Source organism: Triticum dicoccoides, chromosome 2A, assembly GCF_002162155.2.
Source record: "Triticum dicoccoides isolate Atlit2015 ecotype Zavitan chromosome 2A, WEW_v2.0, whole genome shotgun sequence".
NCBI classification, from domain to species: Eukaryota; Viridiplantae; Streptophyta; class Magnoliopsida; order Poales; family Poaceae; genus Triticum; species Triticum dicoccoides.
In genome coordinates, this window is record NC_041382.1 from 751,369,379 (window position 1) to 751,378,812 (window position 9,434).

The following is a 9,434-nucleotide window of genomic DNA, read 5'->3' on the forward strand; positions in this document are numbered from 1 at the left end:
GGGGAGAAGGAGAGTGGGGATCGTGGGGAAGGGGGTTAGGGTTTCGGTGCCCCCCGGGAGGGGTTAATGGCCTGGGTCTGGGCCGGCTGTGTGGCTAGTTGGGCCTCCTGGCCCAGGGGAGCGGGGGGGTCTCTTCTTTTTTTTTTGTTCTTTTGTTTTCTGGTTTTAATATTTTCTTTTATTTACTTTATTTGTTTCTGTTTTCCTTTTCTTATTTAATAGTTTATAGTTTTTAGAAAAAGTGAAACTCACCCCTCAATTAGATTTGTAAAGTCAACTGTTCTCACAAAAAGTTTGGGACAAAAGTAAAGTACCTTGTATTCTCTATTAACTAAAAAGACATTTAAGTTATTGTTCGGTCATTGTTTTATTTATTTTAGTGCCTCTAATTATTTTATAATGATGTGGATCCTCCACCGTAATTACTTATGATTTATCCGACACAACCCGATCAATTTAGTTTTAATATTTGAAAACCTTTGTTGTTTGCCTATTTTTGAATTTGAATTTCGAATCAGTTTTGAACTAACGCGAGATTAACAACAGTAACTGTGGTGACGTGGCATCGTTAACGTGGGATTACTGTAGCCTAATTATCCGGGCGTCACACCTAAGCTGCAGTACTGATTTTCGTCTAAAATGCGACTCGCGCCGTTTGGTTCGATCTCAATTCAGAATAATATAATAGGTCGTAACTTCAGTATTATTGTACTATCAACGAAATGATGGTACGTACTCCCTGTGTTCGAAAATACTTGTCATCAAAATGAATAAAAGGAGATGTATTTAGATGTATTTTAGTTCTAGATACATTTCTTTCTATCAATTTTGAGGACAAGTATTTCCGGACAGATGGAGTATTTGTTTGCTGGTGCTAGCCAACGCCCTTGCTCTGAGGTCGTGTGCTTAAATTCAAGTACAACCAAATATAAGTGAATTGCCCAAAGTGCCCATAACGCCTGAATATACTACCCGTTTTCTGGTGTAGTATTAGCAAATCTGGTCCACTAGATCAGAAAAACAAACGGTCCAAAATAACTTTATATCTACTGTAAAAGGTCTCTAGTCTTTACGTCTATGCACTAGTTGTGTATGCTAGGTTGTACGTGCATGTGTTTTTTTTCTATTTTGTGTTGAGTTTGCATGTAGTTGGCATCATGGTTTTGGTTACCGAATGAGGCAATTTTATCAAGGGGGACTGGTAAATGTGGTTACAACGGTTACCGAGAAATACCAAGAATATTTTGAACGAATTTTATAGTTGAATTTTGAATTCAAATAAGTAAATGAACGAACATTCGAACCAAAGACCTCTCAAAACAGGAACTAGGTTGCTACCAACACGTCAGAACCAACTTTCATAGCATTAATTAGATCCTACCTACTTTACTATAAATCGGGCGTTTGAATTCAAAAAATTGGTATTTTTTCCTCGGTACGGAGATTTACCGAGGGGCACGGAAATACTCGGTAACCATGAGAAATCTCGAAATTTCGACCGGTAACCAAAACCTTACTTGGCACAGCGCATGTGACGTGCTGCATGCCTTAGTTATGGGCTGACGTGAGAGTACACGTTTGGCCGGGTCGTGCATGTGTTGTTGGGCCACAACACCAAGTCATGGGATGGCACGATTCATCTCGGAGTTGTGGCGTAACTATATAGGATCTCAATCCCAGTTTGTTTCCTTTGTTGAATAAAAGGAAAGAGAAGGAAAAGCCGAGGAGTTACGCGGCACAAAATCATATGCTTCCCTGTGTCATTCTGCTGGGTGCCTCTCTCGTCGTCATCGTGATCGCGTGTGTTTCCTACCTGTGATCTGACAATCATCATCCTCACACTGAAAATATGTGCATCCTTCGAAGGAACCCTGATTGGGATGCCGAGGCTGCACAATGTGACTCCACCGTACCTGCCGCAGTGTCGATTATACTCGTATAAATTCAGCTGCGTTTCCACGCAGGTCCCAGCCACAGTGGCTAACGCGGCGCATGAGATGGCACGGCCGGTGGCCTTGAAGGCCCGAGTCTTGTCGCAGTCGTGGACGGACGGCCAAAGCCTTTGGCCTCGATCAAGCAGGCTGGGACGAAATCACACCGTGGCGGATGGCACCGAAACCCCCGAACGGCGATCTTGGAGAGCAGAGCGAGGATTCCATAGCCTGACAGCCTTGATCTGGGCGAGTTGGACAAGGATTCGGTCGAAGTCCGGATCCAGGCGTTGGAGGCTCTGCCTCGTGAAGGAAGAGAAGGCGGACGTACCACGTGGGTGCCCTGACGACGTAGTTATCGGGAGCGAGCTCGATGGCGTCGCCGAAGTGTGCTACTACCTCCTCGAAGCGTCCCGCCGAGAACGCGGCATCGATCGTGTGTGGATGACTTGAGATCATGGATTAGATTCGATATATCTATGTATATCGGCCTATGGAACAGCCAAAGGAGACCCTGCCGGACACCCCATGGGCGCGGGAAGTAGTTTGTGTTGGATACGGTTTCGGGCATAGGAAGAATTGGATCAAAAGGTCAAAAAATTGGATCTAAGAAGGGAAAGGAGATTGGGTTGGATAAAAAAGATAAATTAGACTTGATTTACTGCGAAAGCGCATGGAGCTGTTGTCGGGTGCGTCTCCAGTAGAGAGGAAGAACCAAGAAGGAGAACATATCTGGTTTTTTAGGGGTTAAACCAAGCTTTATTGATCAAAGTCCATTATGTTGTGAAATACAAAATGGGTCATGGGGCTCAACAAACCATACATGTCAACCCCGGTCCAAGGAGTGTGAAAACGGCATCACCATTAGTAGCTCTGCCTTCAAACTTAAAAAAACAAGTTCAACTAATAAGAAAGCAATCGATGAACCTACAATTTTTAAGGCACAATACGCAGTCAATTACATATACAACCGCATCGAAAACAAAAGAGCACAAAGAAGACAACTAATAGAGGTATGGAGAACTATGAAAAGCTCCTTCCTTTAATATTAGATAAAAGATATGGAGAATTATATCCCACATATATTCCTAATTTTCTAGGGGGTGGGGCGTTGGGACTGTGAGATTGATACATATACACCGTAACCAAATTTTCGCATATGGGAAATACTTTGTTGAATGGCACCTACTATTTGAAAGGGGGGGTTTCATGATATGCAGTTGGTCTAACTTATATCAGGTATGCGGCATGTAAAAACGCATGTCCCCAACAAGAGGTTGGTAAATTGTAATTCTGTAATAGTGATCCAGCAATTAATTTTACACTTTTGATTAAAGATTGAGCTAGTCCATATTGAGTATGAACATATAGTACTGAATGTTCTAATGGACTCCTAAAGCCATAAAATAATCATTAAATCGTGTGAACTAAATTTAGCTTCGTCCATTCTTATTATTTTTATCTCATGTTCATGATCATCAGTTTGATAATTTAAGAAATTTATTTGGCCAAAGCATGGTCACATGTGGATAATAAACAAAGATGTAACCATCCAGTGGATGCATCTATTAGCACCATCAAGTACCTAAAAGGTCCAGATAGAGGATGTATTAGACCACATATATCTGATTGTATCATTTCAAGAAAATTAAGTGGCCCATTTTTAATTTTGAGGTCGGATGGCTTAATAATTAATTTCCCAGTAGAATATGTGGTGCATACAAGATCTGATGATTTGGAAAATCTAATTGGTAAATTATGACCAATAGAATTACTTATATTTTTTATCATCATGCCTATTCCAGGATGACCGAGATGATCATGCCAAGTCTTGAATTTATCAAGATTTTGAAAAATTATTTTGTACGCAACATAAGGTACGAGTTTGATGTATGTAAAGTATAATCTAGATGAAAATGAAGACATTTTTTCAAGAGTTTGTTCCTCATATCCGTTGCTTTTTGTTAAAAGCAAATATTCTTTCTTATCCAACTCTTCTATTTTTAGATGAAAAATGGCATATCAGATATCTTTGAAACTTACAAGGGTACATTATTCAAGATACCAGGGATAGTGTGAATGTCGCTCTTCCTGAGCTAATAATTAATTGCTTTTCTACTTCCTGTTATGGTCATAACATCTTTCTTATCCTAGCAAGAGTAAAAATACTTTGTTTCCCTTAAAATTGTATTAGTGGTGGCACTATCCACTAAACATAATTCTTCCTCCATCAGATTGTTTCCTGTAAATTTCTAGAAATAGAACTAGAATATTTTAGAATAAATTATTTTTATTCATATTTTCAGCAAATTACAGACATAGTACATATATTACAAATCTCAAATATAAATACAGTACAACATTATGTCTGATTCATACAATACAATATACATAGTTCGGAAGACCTATTATACTTATTATTATATAATGTATAACATCTCATAGTATTTAAATAGCTAAATGGCATGAACTACTTATGGAGATTAATTCAGGTCTCCAAAAACATCTTGGGTGTAATCCACAAGCATGTCTTGATCAAGATCGTCATCATCATCAACATCCGCATCTTCATCACCGACACCTCGCTCATTGCATTGTAATACCAAACCTTACAGTGGATTCATATATGTGTTACAATAATCATTCATTTGCCATTGCCATTTTCATTGTGATGGTGTTTTCACCTCTATGTTCGAGCCAAGCACGCTCCTCGCGGTGTCACCATTGCTCAATATGTAATTAATCTTGTTGTTTTCATATTGCAACATTTCCATTACATTGAGCATTCTCATCAATTTGTGCATTTGTTTGTTTTCGGATGGCATAGATCAAAGAGAGGTACAAATAAATGTCCAAATTGAAGGGCAATTTGTCGACAACATTGTTGGGATTTCTTCGAAGAGCATGAGAAGTGGAAGATGAGGAATGATGATGGCAGTCCAAAAGCCGGGAAGTGCGCCAATTCCTCCCTGGAGATGGATGATGTTGCAATTGGGCAAATGATGCTGATGGAGAGCAAAAGGCAAAGGTGTCTAGAAGTACCACCCCGACGCCTAGCACGGGTTAGCCCAACAGGAGGAAGTTAGAAAAGCTGAGGCTCAAAAAAATGAAAGGTGGAGGCCATGTAAAGAAGATCGATGAGTTGATGAGGATAAAAACAAGTACACTGAGAAGAGTAAGTAAGAAAAGCTAGAGATGGAGGAGAAGAAGCACCAAGAGAAGAGGACAAGATGGATGCAATGCAAGAGAGGAGACGGCGCCAGGAAGAGATGTAGAAGCAAAGGCTCCAAATTAAAGATGGCAGGGGAGGTTGTGAGATGAACGCATAGCCGAGCACAATATCAGTTCATCATGTTAGATCTGAATCAAATGGATCCGGTGGCGCGAGATTTCTCGGCGTAGAAACAATATTTGATTATTTGTTTTTAAGACACTTGAAGAAGGGCACAATGATGGGCATGCCAGAGGAGGATGGGACGATGCACACGGCGGAAACATGTGATTTGTACATGTCGCCGGTGAGATTCTTTTTAGACAGTACTGCATAGATACAAGTTTAGCACGATGAATTTCTGAGTTCATGCAAATTGTCCAGAATGTTTAAATTTGAAGCGAATCGAAGTGTTTGAGTTATGGGGACTGAGATATAGCTGCCCTGAGTTTGCGCGACACCTGCCCCAGCCTCCATATGAGTAGTACGTAATGTCAATTGTGTGACTCTTTTCCCACAGGTCAAATCATGGACGGCATGAACGATAATTCTAAGATCAGCTTATCAAACGGGTTGTGCGTCTATAAAAAAGCGTCTGACGCTTGCCATTTAAATGGAAAGTGCTACTGTTGCGACGTGACAGATTTGTGCTATCTCACAGTCGCTCTGTGCAAGAAATATTGTGAAGGTTCTGCAGACTAGTGGCAATGCATGACAGCCTCTCCTTTCGCTAGCCACCCTCCCTCCACTCCCATCAGATTGAACTTTTGTTCCAATTAAAAATGTGCTATGTGGGAGGACATATTTGAAATAAAAGGCAGTATATATATCAGTTCTCGTGTGTGATTGGTAATGTTACAAGTATAAACATTGGGCAGGACTAGGATCTTCGGGGTGAGAAAAGGCCTGGACCCTCCCTTTGCCGTTGGATGAGGAAAGTTTTGTTAGCTACTAGTAGCTGCTCCCATAAAACACATCCAATAAAACATCTCGCTTTAGAAGTTGTGAAATACATATACTTTTTGGATGGAATTAGCATTTAAGCATGGTTACGATGAACCCGAATGCTATAGAGCATGCATGTATTTTCACTTTCCGAGGTGCATACATGAACGACACATGGACAGCAGCAAAATCAACAAGTATAGATAAAATAGATGATGCGAGCGAAATGCATATGTATTGTGGAACTTCAAAAATACACTACTTTCAAAAGGACCGTCCATTACAAAAATTCCGCTTCCACCGTATCGTTCCTTGCGACTAGGTCTTTGAAACTAAATCCCACATGGACATATTCTGACACATTTTTTTTGAAAAAGATTTTTGTCTCAGAAAAGCATGTTTCTTGTAGTATGTAGATGTTTTTATACCATTAAATCGCTTCCATACAGTTTTTACCCATTCTAGTTTCTGAAAAGTAATTAGTACGACAAAATGGAAGTTTGTGTTACAAACTTTGTTTTTTTTATCACGCTAATATTCTTTTTAATATTATCAATACAAGCTAATTTTTTTGTCCAAAACTTCCTTTAACAACGGGTAAGGGATTATATACATGAAAAAAGCTTGCTTTGCGCATTACTTTCATATAAAAGGGTGGTCAAGATATTTACTTGCGATAGAAAAGCATGCCTATACTATGAACTGGCCTTTTGTCATAGTAAGTTGTTTTCAAAATTGTTCTTCGAAACAATGACCATGTGGGGTCTAATTTTGAAGGACTCGTGACGAGACACACAATGGTGAAACCAGATTATAATTCAAATGTACTGTTTATAACTAATGTGATTTTTAATTTTCATGATAACTTTTGCATGGTGCTCACATCATCATTTTTTTGGTGGTACACATGTATTGCTCACGGGTGGTTGTGTCGACTGTTTGAAGAGTCTTTACATGTGAGAAGGGACCAGATAGACGGAAATCCAATTTGGCTCCCGGGAGCACGTGCTCTTGCGCGTGAAAATGATTTTCAAAATGTCAAAAAAATCTCAACATTTTTTTTATGTATTCATGGTCACATTCAAATGCTACCTACAAATTTTTAGGCAAAAAGTTAAACATTTGGACTGTGGAAAAAAAGGAACACTAAATGTTACCCCAAAATGTCACCCCAAATTTGTCTTTTTTCACTGACGAAACACTATTGCTCTGTTTTGCATGAAAACTGCCAACATGCTAGTGACACTAACACGAACATCCAAAAAAAATTCAGATTTTTTTTAAACATTTTACTATTTGTTTGAGTTACTGTTCATGCGGGAGCAAATGCTCTGGGGACTTTTTGACATGTCATGTGATACAAAGGTTAAACATTCCATAAATAACGTGTGCGCCTGGAAATTGATAGCGCACACACGCCATCTAGTCTCGTCCATATAAATTTTCTAACTTACCATTTTCTTATTTGTCAGTCTCGTACCATGCATCTGGTGCTTCTTTGTTAATCAGTTGAAATCATACTAATGTCAAATGTTTGTCTCTTTTCCCATAGGTCAAAGGCGGGTGCTAGGCGCCGGTGCGCCGACTCGAATTTGGGCCGGTTAGCCCACAGCCGTATAATTTGGTTCCTGCGAATCGTCTGATGCCCCTCGTCTTTGTCAACGCAGCACCCGTGCGAGGAAATTCATCTGCATCGATCTCATCGTCCTTTTCGTTCTCGCCGGCCGCACGCATTCTCCCGCCGCCGTCCTTTGTCTGCCGTCCTCATTTCTGGTCACTGCCCTCGCCGGACGTCCTCGCAGGCCATCCTAGTCGCTGGTCCTAGCCCCTCGCCGACCGTCCTCGTCACCGGCTTCGCCCATGCAACAGCCGCATCATGCGGTTGCAGCTCCTGTGGTGACCGTTGTAGCTTTGGTGGCGACGTCCGCAGCTTCCGCGTGCTCGCCGCCATCATCCCTGACACTTGCAACATCTCGCTTGCCCCGGAGAGATGCCCAGTGCTGCAACCGACAACCAAAAAATCTACAGCCAGTAACGCAAAATGCTTCAACTGGCGATGAAAAAAGTTTCAACCCGTATACAACGAAAGCTATGGACGAGCACCAAAAGTTGCAACCGGTGATAAAAAAAAGGTTCATCTGGTGACGAGAAAAGCTTCATACGTAGATGAAAAAGGTTTCAACATTTCAACCATAGAATGAAAAGTTGCAACGGAGGTTACAAAAGCTACAACCAGCATTGCAAAAAGCTTCAAACTCCGTGTCTTAGCTGCGACCTATGACGACGATGGTGATGTTTTGCTGCAACCATAGTCGATTTTTGTTACAATAGGCGATGGAATTTGCTACGAACCATTTTCATGGCTGCCTTGGTGCTACAAGTGCGCCGACGAGCCTGGCGAGGTTGATGGGGGTGGCATGTTGTGAATCACGGTCGGCAAGTTTTGTTTGCTGGCGACAAGTGGCACCGTGTTGTAATCGAGACAGGGGAAGAGTTGTGGCCACCTAGGTCAGGGCTACAATGGCGGCCGTGGCAAGCTACAACCTCGGGGAGGAGGCAGGATTTTCACGGCGAGGCACAGCCATGTCGTGGTATTGGAATGGTGGGGGCGCGACGCCGAGTTGTGCGCGCGGGGATACGCACGCGTGAGCCACTAACATGCACAACCGAACGGGGACAGTAGTTGGTGGCTCAAGGTCATCCTCGTGCGCTTCTTCTGCGTTTGGACGAAGGAAGGAGATGAAACAAGGGACACAAGGTACGGGTTTGATGTATGTAAAGTATAATGAAGATGAAAATGCGGATAATTTTTGAAGAGTTTGTTCCTCATATCTGTTGCTTTTTGTTAAAAGAAAATATTATTTCTTATCCAACTCTATTGTTTTTAGATGGAAATCATTAGACCAGACATCTTTGGAACTTATAAGGGCACGTGTAGATTCACGATACAAGAGTGCATTTTCCCCGCAAAAAAAATATAAAAGTGCATTCTGAATTACTCATAGTGAGAGTGTGAATGTGGCTCTTCCCGAGGCAATAATTGCTTTGCTACTTCTAGTTATGTTCATAACATATTTCTTACTCTTAGCAAGAGTGATTTTTTTGTTTCCCTTAAAATTGTATTAGTGGTAGCACTATCCAGTAAACATAATTCTTCCTCCATCGGATTGTTTCCCGTAAATTTCTACAAATAGAGAGAGGATATTTTAGAATAAATTATTTGTATTCATATATTCACCAAATATTACAAATCTCAAATATAAATACATTACAATATTATGTCTGATTCACACAATATAATATACGTGGTCCGAAGACTTTATTCTACTTATTGTTACATTATATAT